An 11,466-nucleotide genomic window follows, 5' to 3' on the forward strand; every position below is an offset into this window, starting at 1 on the left:
TGTTCCTGTTCCCTTTCCCATTCTCCATAAAACAACAAGCAAACAAGAACAACACACAACGAACACGAGCGAATGCAAAGCAAGGACACGCACGGAAATCGTCAACATATTTTGTCGAGCAAAGCAATTCAGAACCGGTGTGGGTGGATGCAGTTGCAGTTGCAGTGAGCCTTTTTTCGGCTACCGCCTTTGCACAGTGACTTGCATTTGTTTGGTTGCATTTTAAAGCAGTTTGTTTTATGAAGCGACTTTTTATACGTTTGTCCGCTGAATGATTCAACTAAAGTGATTGTGGAAAAGGATAAAGGAGAAGAAAATATGTAAACAAGCAGAACCATAACGCAAGGATAATCAACTCCGATGATAGTCTTCATATAAAATGGCAATATGAGAAGCGGAGTTGCTGTTAACGCAGAAAATTATAAACAATATTTTGCATACTGACAGGCGGAAAAAATTGCATGACTCGTAACGCCGTACCATATGCAATCCGCTTTACAAAATTTGGTTTGTTAATTTGTTTTACATTGTTGTCGCTTATTTTGTTGAGTAACAAGAAAAGGAATTAAAAAAAAATTATATTTTTAATGGAAATTATATATTTAACTCCTGTATTCAACTTGCACTGTGTTGCTGTAAATATATTCATAATATTTTGTTTTATTCATACCTGGAAAACAAACTCTATGTGTTGGGTTCAGTTGAAATCGTTACGTTTGGCATGGGTTTATTTTAAATTAATTAACGAAATAAAGGGTCATTGTTGTTCATATGAGGTAGGTGTTCCTCAATAAGGCAGCAAAGTTATGGGATAAAATGATGAAAAATATTTCGGCCAAGAATATTAGATCTTTTTGTTCATTGTTAATAATTTAGAACAAATTATGAATGCACCAATGCGCCTTTTTCGATTTTTCATCTTGTATTGAAAAACAAAACTAGCTATAAAAACATTAGTAACTACTGAAATGTAAAGCATTGTGGGTACCGTTGAACATATAGCACAAAAGCTTGGTTTATACTTTTTCTTGTTTGCTTGTTGGTGTATGCATCAACTGAAAGCGGGAACGATATCACTCCTCCTACGCCCAACGGTGTACAGCACATTTGCTATGCTGCCAAAAGATTATGTCGCAGCATAACGGGACGAACGTGAAGAGCAGAGCACAATAAATACAGCCCACGCGAATGGATAGGGATGCAAATATTAAATACAAAAAAAAATGGAAAGAAAAACAGAGCAACAATCCGATAATAATCAATAATGAATGGTTTCAATTCGGTACGTCTCGGTGAGCAATGTTACGGGCAGACAGTGGATCGGGTTGGTTGGGCATTAAAAATCAGTCCTCCCGTCGCACTGGGAATTAAGCGAAGATTTATACGCGAATCGAACTGTATGGCAAGCTTTATGTTTCATTTCGCTTTGTCTTTTTTTTCTCATCAAAAAGGTGGGATTTTTTGTTCACTGTAAAATAATTGTTGGGACAGTGATTAAAGGAAAAAAAAAAACAACAAACATTCACTTTACATCGTTTATTGTGTTTAATTACATATTTTCCTTTGTGTGGTAATTGAATATACTGTAAACGTGTTTTTCGTTGAACGTTTAACTACAAGGGCAGCCATGATGTTGTTGTGTTACCCGCCGTTGTGTTATTGCCTGTATTTGTAAAGCAATTAAATGCTTTATTTTTCCTGTTCCCGACATTACAATGGGACGTTTAAAAGTGATGCTAAAGAAAATAAATGTTTAAGCCATAATATGATAAATTTGTCAGGTGCATTGCATACCTTTAGGCGTTGCTGCATGCATAACCAAATGTTAATATTTATTTATGAACGGCTCAAAACAAGCTGTTTAACAAGCAGATAAGTAGTTGAAGTATTTTTGAAACGAGTTTCCATCCACTCTGACGGGTTGCTTCAGAAGTTGTACCGACGATAAGCGGTACGCGAAAATAAGCAATTAACAGACAGTGGTTTGTGCTTGACATAAGTCTTCATCCCATTTGGGTTCATTAAATGCTTCAAAAGAAACAAAAACCTTTTTTTACAGCAATCAAAAGCACCATGAGTGGACCGTTCATGAACTGGTTTATTTTTAAGAATACATAAACAGGCACGCCAAACAATGGCGTCACAATTGCTATCACAGAAAGCAGCTAAAAAAAGGAACGAAACTCATCAAACGTTTGCTTTACGAGAAGTGAACAAAAACGGAGAACCGAAAGTAGGAAATATTGTACAAAAGGGTAAACAGCTGGTACGGACGGTTCCACCCACGGTGGGTGTTATCCATTGAAGGTTGGTCCTGTTGTTGTGTTCATGTCCACATACTGGTTGAGCAATAGTACAGAAGAAGGATCAAAATTTCAGTTTGCCAAGACACTCTTAAGGCCCAACGGAAGGAAGAAATTGTCGCTTCCAAGGACATTGTGAATTACCATCGTTCCGTATGGAGTGAAGCATTGCGCACCAACCATGCCTAGTGTGCACTGTCTCGCTCACACATCGTACTGTAAGGAGCCTACTTCCCAGTAAACATATTCACGCACTCACACATACACACACCTAGTACCCACTTGAAGGTGCTTTCATGCCTTCCACTTAACGGCGATCCTTAAGGGGTTTCCGGGCGTGAAGTCCTTTCCCGGTGGTGGAGTGTCTTCATCAATCATGGCTGGTGTACCGGGCGGACTCGGCTCTAAGAGATCTTGCTAATGCGGCACATGGTGCCACATCTTAGCGACACCTCCATTCGCGTGCTGCCGAGCCGGGAAGCAAAGTGTCCCTCGTCTGCTATTAAATGCAAATTAATTATCCAACAATTAATGTAAATACCACTTGTTGGTGCAGGTTTCCCTCAAAGATTGTGATGCAGCGGGTTGGTGGTGAATGGAATGAAGGGGGGAGGGGGGACACAACGAGGGGAGTGGCAAAGAGGTGCAGAAAGGGAAGGAATCATTAATCCAGGCATGGTTTGACGGATGGTTGCCTGTATGCAGTCAACTTCCGGCCGATTTCCTTGAGCACGGATGTCGTTGCTGATGGTGCCCAATTGCCCGATCTGCGTAGGGATGGTTGCACTTGCGTTAGGTTTATGTTACAGTGGATGTCATAAATATATAAGTGTATACAGATTTTTTAAAAGTCGATTAAAATGGCTTATTTTAACACATTTTGCATATAATTGATGCATATTCAAAAATATTAACAAAATAATAATACCTTCGTGTAATGCGTGTTGCGTGCTGTTAGGCGTTTGAATAATGATTTTTCAGTTTTGTGTTTTTAATGTATTTTTAACTTATTGTTGGTGTTTTAATGTATAATAATCATTCGAAATTTTTAGCTATATTAGATTTTTAGGCACCACTGTACGATAGGAAGGACCACCACTTTCTTGTAAGAAAAAGTGTTTGTGTTGTTACCACCAGCGCCGATCCATCGCATCCTGACACAAAACAACCAAACCAAACAACCCACCCAAATGGTGTCAATTTTTGCGACACTATGAATTTTAAATGTGCCACTTCCGCATCCGCATTAACACTCTTCCGTATGGGCACAGTAGTGGTGGCCCGGGTGGCACGTTAAGGACAATCTTCGGTGTGCAAAGTGTGATGGTAGGGCCATATCGTTCGTGTGCGCACACACACACACACACTTCGGTCGATGATCATGGTACCAGTAGAAGAAACCCGTCTCTAAAGTACAAGCGGGGCAAGAATTAGCTCACAATAGGGTAGTCGAAGTGGATGCACTTCACTTTTCCGGGGAAACAACCTGGCTCACGGGGAAAACCGGGACAGTTGGGAAGGGGATTAGGAAGGGGGCGTAGGATAATGGTTCCGTTAGGGGCCACTCATCTAATTCAAATCACCGCAAACTCACACTGCACACTGCAGTGCGGTGCACTTTGTTGGCTGGCAAAGTGCTGGTACCTAGTGCACACTGAATGCACCACCGGATGCAAACAATTTCGTTTGGTCAAGATTTTCACACATCCTTCGGACGGGGATGGAAAGTTTTACAAAACAAACGTACACCAGCAAGGAACAGGGCGGCAAGAAGCGGTAGAAATGAACGAACCTTAAGAAGTTAAAATAAATGAAGCACCATCATGGGAAGTAAGGTACAGCGGTAAGAAAAAAAGGCATTTCCAGAACACCCAGAAGTTTTGTACGCGTGAGGCTCGTGAGGAAATCCCGAGCAGCAAACCAAATCGTTGCCGCATTAACAACCATGTCCACTTGGTAGATTTTAAAACCCACCGAGCACTTCGTTCGTTTTTTAAAAAAGGGGTCCGTTGACTGTATCTGTCCATCCAACAGATCAAAGTATACGTACTTCGGTACCAGGAATGCTGTGTGCTGCAGCGTAAACGTTAACGTGCAGCAATGCAGCGCCATTCGTCTTGTCTCATTATATTTTAATGGACGCGCATCTACGCGCGAGCGGAAATAATGACATGGTTTCGGTCGGAAGTGTACGAAGAAGCTGAAGTTGCATTACTTAGCGGATATGCCGGATAAACAAGATTCCGGGCCTGGGTGGTAGTGTAAGTAAATTTTTCATTACGCTCACCGATTATGGCGCGCACTTTGCGTTGGTTTGATCACTTCGTTCGTGCTGGGATTCGTTTCCGTCTGCGTAGTTCCACTTGAAAATGGAAAGAAAACTAAGGAACAAATACAACAAGTCAAACAACATTTCCTTCCCTCGATTCAAGGGCGAAAGCGGATGGACGGTTGGTTAGAATCTAGTAAATTCACTTCAAAAAGGCTACAAATAATTTAAAAGCTGTAAATGGAAGATTTGGAAAAAGTTTTGCTACGCGGTTCGTGGAGTGTTTAACTTTGCTAAGACAAATGCACCACAAATGCGATTTAGTGGGTATTTGTTATATTTGCTATGTTGTAGAATATCACAATAATTTTTCTATTTTTTCTGTTCAGTTTGTTATGCATAGTGAATTGTTATGATTTTATTGAGGCCAAATATTATGTTTTTATTTTTTTTCCTCTTTTAATTTCTATTTACTCTTTTTTAGAGTTTTTTTAATCTTCTCCGAATATCTATTTTATTGTGTTACATTTTTAACGATTTAAATCATGCTCAAAAAATTTTCTACTTACTTGAAAAATCTTCCAACTGTCATTTTTATACGCCAATCAGTAGACGCCAACCATCATCACTCGGTGTTTAAGGGATGCCTTTCTCAACCCGTCGCCAAGGATGCCGAGGCCATTATTGTGCAAATTGTGGCACATTAAGCGGCCCTTCGAGGTCAGCCCCGAAGACCTACCCGAAACGTGGACGGGAAACGGTGCGGAAACTATGCTGTCGGCTGTAGACGATGATCAATAAGAAGGACAGAAAGAGAGCGCATGATAAATGATTTCTCGCCACATGGCAAAGAAATGTTGGCGCAGCGGGGCGAGAGGTTTTGAGGGTGGCAGAAAGGGAAAGGACTGGCGAGAGAGCGAAACTGGCGAAGGAAGGCTTATTGTAATAATAGGCATACCAGAAACAAACACTTTTCCACGGATCGCCAAACGTCGCCGACGTGAAAAAACGTGCCCCGTTTGTCGATCGCTCGTCGAGGGTGAATAAATTTGCATAATGAAGAAGACGCGACAATATCTTGCCCGGTGCGGTTCCCTTTTTTTCGGCACAGCGGGCGGACTGGAAGGTGTCCATCGGTTTCGTTCGGGTAAAACCGGTGCTAACGTTGTTCGATTTGGTCGCGCAAGCCGAGGGAAGGTGCGTGGCGTGGATGCGGCGTTCAGCGAGTCTTGTTATAGTTTCCGGTGGTGCACGACAAAACGGAATAAGGTGGTGCGTTCTTTTGCTTCATTGTGTTTGGCTGCGCCATCTGGCGGTGGATAGCAGCAAGCAAAGGAAATCGTGCAGCGTGGAGTTGTTGCTGTTCTTGTGCTTTATTATTCGCCTTTTCACGAAGAGCACTCGGTTTCTCGTTAAATTAAATCACTTTGAAGTGTGGTGCCCAGAGTGTCACGATGCTAACGCTTCGTATCCCACCACACGTACACGTTGTGCGACGGTTCCTTTGCGAGCCACCGAGCCCAGGAGCAGGAGGCGAAAAAGTGGATAAGGAGTAACGCAGTGTCCTTCGCCTCCGTATCCACTGTTGCGCCGCAGTGTCTCTTTTCTGTTCTTACTTTAAATTCTTCTCAACCGAGCGTACACATTTCTTCGGAGATGTGCTCAATTTTACGCCACCTTTTTTGTGTACCACCCCGCATTGGATGATATCAATTTCGTGACGCACCGGCTCTACTAACACAGCCGGCACGTGGGCTGCAGTCATGCCATGGCCCTTTTTGGGTGGGATGGAGGTGAAGTGATCGCTGAAGTTATTTAGCAATTTATTAGGCAAGCGTTTACCGTCTGCCGTGCGAAATGCGCGTGCAAAAACATAAACGAGTCGTGGGATGAGCAAAAAGTGAAGCAAAACGAGAAAGAAAAAAAACCGAAGCATAAAACGAGCCAAATTCCTTCGCCATTGCGGTCTCCACGTTGGAGCATAAATGGGTGGGCTTGTAAATTGAATTCGGGATGAGTGAGTGAGAATGACTAGTCTAGTGCTATTTTGGTATTTTGGTTAGCTGTTTTCGTTTATTTTATTTTTTTACATTGGAAGATGGGTAATTGTAAGAGATATATCGGATGACTCATGATTGCGACGGCATGTTGTTTGAGGATGTAACGACAAACACGTATCATAGATGTAATCCATTATGGAAGAGTTTATTTCTATTCTTACCGATAGGAAGTGGATGCTCAGGAGTATATTATTAGTAAGTATCGATTAGGTACAAAAAAAGATTTTCCCAATCAATTATACTCTATCTCAACATCTTGATGTTGTACATGTATTTTTAATATTTTTTTAAATATATTTTTTTCGCGTTTTTTTCATTATATCTCTTCTGATCCAATTAATACGATTAATTAACTATTTTCAAACTAAATAATAATATTTAAATATCAAAACTTCCAGTCAAGTTAATTACAAAGTAAAAGGGTAGCTTAAGCTACTTACGGTTTCATGAAATTGCAATTGAATTTTTCCTTGAATCTTCCGTCTTCAGTGCTTTGCGTGCCTTTAGCTTGACTACTGGCCAGCATTCGAAAGTCAAATGGCAACCGAAAGGAAATGGATCTGAATAATTCACCTTCGTTATATTTTCTCCTATTCAGCTTGTAGTTTCGCTTTTTTTTGTTGCATATACTTTCTTGGTAAATTGATACCGAACGAAAAAAAGGGAAAACTACACACTTTTCCGCTTTACGGACAGGTGGTTGAAGTGGTCAAAGGGATACAGAAAAAAAACCTTACCGAAAGGAGACAGCTTCCGGTGCGAGTAATACCGGCGGTAATATGCTCATTGCTTTGTGCTTTCTTTTCGCTTGCACAAAATTGCGTTTGCGGTTGGCGAGCGGGATGTTTCATTTCACTTTTCCCAGAAACGGAACGTACACTACCGGGCACAATCTTTGTACGAACTAAAAACGTAACAAGTAAACTACCGGTTTCGTTTGGAGGTAGGGGTTTTTTTCGCCACCCTCAGAATGTTTGCTAGAGCAAAGAGACGAACCGTGTCACGATACAAGAGGAATGTTTTATTTAAGTTTTGCCCTATTTTTCCGGCCACTAGCTGGACTAGCGTCTTTATCAGTATGTTTTTTTTTGTAACACACACGAGAATCGACTGCAGATGGAGACGCCTGGTTATTCACCTGGTAAATAAAAAAAACACAACATTGTGAATGTGTGTGTTTATGTGTGTAAGAAAGAGAATAGAAACACGAACATAATAGAAGGAAGAAAATGGGTTAGAAGCACGCGAAATTCTGACAAAAACACGTGTAGCATTGGAAAATTCACCTCATCCATGCTACCGGTAGATTTGCTTCGGTGGACGATGGAAAGAAAATGGACAAAAAAAACAACCGAACGAACGGAACCGTACTGGCACGATTTGATTCCGTCAGGCAAAATGTATCCTTTCCTTTCGTTTTTGTCACCGCCGTCGTCGCTTTCCACTGCTCGGCAAGGATAAGTCTGCGCCAGATGGTTATCGCAAGACGACTTATCGCTCAGATCACTTTCCTTCCCGGGTGACTTTCCATTCGGGTGTTTCGGGAAAAGGTTTTTGTTGCTCTGCTGTTCGTACGCGTACTCCGTCACCACTCGAAGCACTCCGTAACGGATGAGCGGGAATCTATGGGTAGAACAAATGTTGACAATGCCTCCCCGTTGTTGCTGGGTCCATGGCAGCATGGCGGGCGGAAAACGGTGGAAATGGGTTGTGCACAATCGCGTCTGTCGTGCCCGTGCGGGCGACCGTTGGTAAGAAACATATCGTTTCTCGGCCGGGCGTCGATTTCATTTCATTTTACGTTCTATTATTTATGAACCTGCCGCACGCTGACAATATCATCGCAATAATACAATGCGTGTGACGGGGCAAAAGGGGAAATGGAAATGGAAGCGGAAAGAACCATCCGGCAAAGGTAAGACGTTGATGAGCCATACCGTTTGTCGTGTTCTGGGGCTTTCTTTTTGTTTGTTTGTTTGTTTCGTGTATCAAGCATTCAAGCTCCCTTCAATCAAGCGAACGAGGTGTACTGCGTGTTTTTGTTGATGTTTTTTGTCTCTTCTTTTCTCACTCTCTTCCCTATCAGACAAGTGGCATGGCTGGGGGATGTTTTCTTCCACAATTCAGGATGGAGCAGCGATGGCCTCACCCGATGGTAGGCGGTGAACCTGTTGATGAAAAAGGTACAAAAGTAACTACAAAGGAATGGGTGTGGGGTGGGTAGATAATAAAACAAAAGAATCTGCCTGAGATGGAAGGTACAGGAAGTTGAGGACGTACGAACAACAACAATGAGTGTGTACAAAGTGTGTACACAAGTGGATAAAGAAATCAACAAAATCGCAACGAAATGCAATTGAGATATTTGGCAGTAAAGATGAGGAAGTTTTGTTTTTTGGGCATGGATAGGTACAAATGAGGTCCTCGGAGGACAGTGTGAGCTAATGTAATTATGTCGAGCGAGAAATGGAGCAGGTATACAAATAGGAAGCCTGTAAGAAGCATTGACAGTTAGCAAAAGCGTGTCGGTCTCGCTGTCCACTCATTGTGCTGAGGAGTTGATGATACGCCATCACGTGATGTATCGCTAAAAGAGGGTTGTCATTAGGTAGGGATGCTCGAAATAGCTTCGATATTGTTCCGTGTCATTCATTCATCGAGAAATTTATGTTTGATCTCTCCGTTGGCTTCAAGTTTATATTTGGAAAGCTGTCATGTTTTATTTAGAATATGTTTTACGTTTGTTGTTTCTGTTGTGAACGGTCTTCTATGGTAGCTCTTCTTTACAACTCTGCTTTCTACACTTGGTTTTTCCTCTTTAATAATTCTTTTTTTGTTTTGTGAATGAAATTAAACATTATATTTTGTTTTCTATTACTTACTGTTATTTTTTGTTTCACTTTTCCACTTAAACAGAATTTTATTGCACAAGCGTTTAATAATTAAAAAGTTGCTAATAAAGTCTAAAATATACGGTTTGTTTTATTTCAATGCGTTTGGAATAATTTTATTACCCTTATATCATCGCTAAAAGTTGTGATACTAATTAAATTCTACCTATAATTATGAAATTTGACCAATAGAAATTTAGTGTCTAGCAAAAGAATGTCTTTTTGAAAATAATAATATTATCTTAATGATTGCGCTGCAGATAAATCGAAAATCAACACAGATTATTATTATTCTTGCTTCAATTGAAGAAAAAACATATCACCCACAACCAGACAATCTGTAAACTTTCGTGTCCCATTGTATTGCATTGCAGCTGTTGATTTTGCGAAAAATAACAGCTTTGAGACATATTCAGAAATATAATGACAGATTGTTGCTCGAGCCATTGGAACACGTTGCAGTTGCAAGAAAGTACAGAACAAATAAACAAGAATTAAGTCGAAGGAGAGGAACACAATCCCTTTCGGGTTGCAAGCAGTGTCTGCATCTTGCCAGACACAGGATTGATCCTGTTTTGCTTTCGCTAGTTTAGGTTATTATAATTTCGATTGTATGTACACCGTGCCTTCCAGGTGCTCTTCAGCGAGCAAGTTTGCTTATTATTGTTATGTTTATTCTTTTGCAATTTTTACCACCCAACCCACCGACTAAACCACCCACCAGCTTTTGCCGTACGATGGAGCGTACGGAAATTGGTATCCTTATCGGTAAGCAGTAGCAATGGCAGTAGCGTTGTGATGCTGTTGTTTTCATTAATCCTCCTCGTTCACGTCGATCGACCAGTGCCGGTGTATCGGGAAAATGTTGCGAGGATTTTGAAATCCGCATAACGAGGAATTGTTGTGCTGTCGCTGTGGGTGGGTGGGCGTTGTGGCCCAAGGGATTTCTTCGTCCGCGATTGTTGGCAAACCATCGTACTTATATTATTTCCGCTTCTTCATCGGCAAACCGGCTCGTTTCGCATCTTTGGTTGAGAGCATAAAGTGGCAATTTAATATTGATTCGACGATTCGTTCGATGCACATAGCTGCTGGATTCACATTCTGCGCCGTGCGCCTTGTGGAATGGCACCTTGCGCTGAATGCAATGTGCACCCGTGGGGATGCCCGGTTGCGAGCGGAATCAGGTTTTGCTGCTTCATGTTGCGGAAATTTGCACATCCCATCCCACGGATAGAATTCGTTTCCGACCGTACCAGGTACCTTGGTTTGGTACACTATCTGGTGTCAGTGTGCCGTACATACACGATCAAAATCATCTCATCCAGCAACGTTGCAACGATACATTGAAGGATAGATTCACCTTGCCTCGGAGGGTAGGGTGTCGGGGCACATGGGAGCGAGTTGGACATAAATTATTGATGACAATTTCCGATGCGATGCGTGTGTATTTTAATTTAATATTTTCCCGGGGCAGCAAACGCAGCGAAAGAAGAAAATTGTCTGCTAAATATTTCATTATGCTCATCTTTCGGAGGCCTTTTCGTCGAAGGCCCGAAGGAAGCGCTTGCTAAGCCGCTTTCTGACAGTGTGGCGCCTTGTGCGAGATCACGACGACAATGATGTTGATGAAGATGATGATGACTATGCTGATGGAGACAACGCTGACGACGACGACGATGAAGACGATGCTAGGCGTGTAGCGATGAAGCCTCGAGCCACGTGCAAGCGAGCGAGCGAAAGGTCCGTGATTGCATGAACGAGGCAATCTTTGCGCCCCCGGACGCTTCCACGATCGATTGCTGCAGTGGGATTTGAGTGGTTTTGGGTGACAGAATATTTAAAGTGAAGTGTTTCCTCCGTTTCAACCAGTTACCGTGCTGTTGTCCCGCGAGCTTTCCTTACCGCTTTGGGGGGATGGATTCAGGTTTTACGATCCTTTG

The 11,466-nt window shown here is 41.9% G+C and overlaps 1 protein-coding gene across 1 annotated transcript in view; it reads left to right on the plus strand.

The window, feature by feature from the left end:
- LOC125766401 (leucine--tRNA ligase, mitochondrial) overlaps positions 1-9,431 on the plus strand; it is a 60,113-nt gene extending 50,682 nt beyond the window's left edge. The window contains exon 6 of the transcript XR_007418661.1: positions 8,719-9,431. The gene's annotated coding sequence lies outside the window, so the exon portion shown is untranslated. The remainder of the gene's footprint in view (positions 1-8,718) is intronic.
- The last annotated feature ends 2,035 nt before the right edge of the window (positions 9,432-11,466 follow it).

This window comes from Anopheles funestus, chromosome 2RL (assembly GCF_943734845.2).
Source record: "Anopheles funestus chromosome 2RL, idAnoFuneDA-416_04, whole genome shotgun sequence".
Taxonomy (NCBI): Eukaryota; Metazoa; Arthropoda; class Insecta; order Diptera; family Culicidae; genus Anopheles; species Anopheles funestus.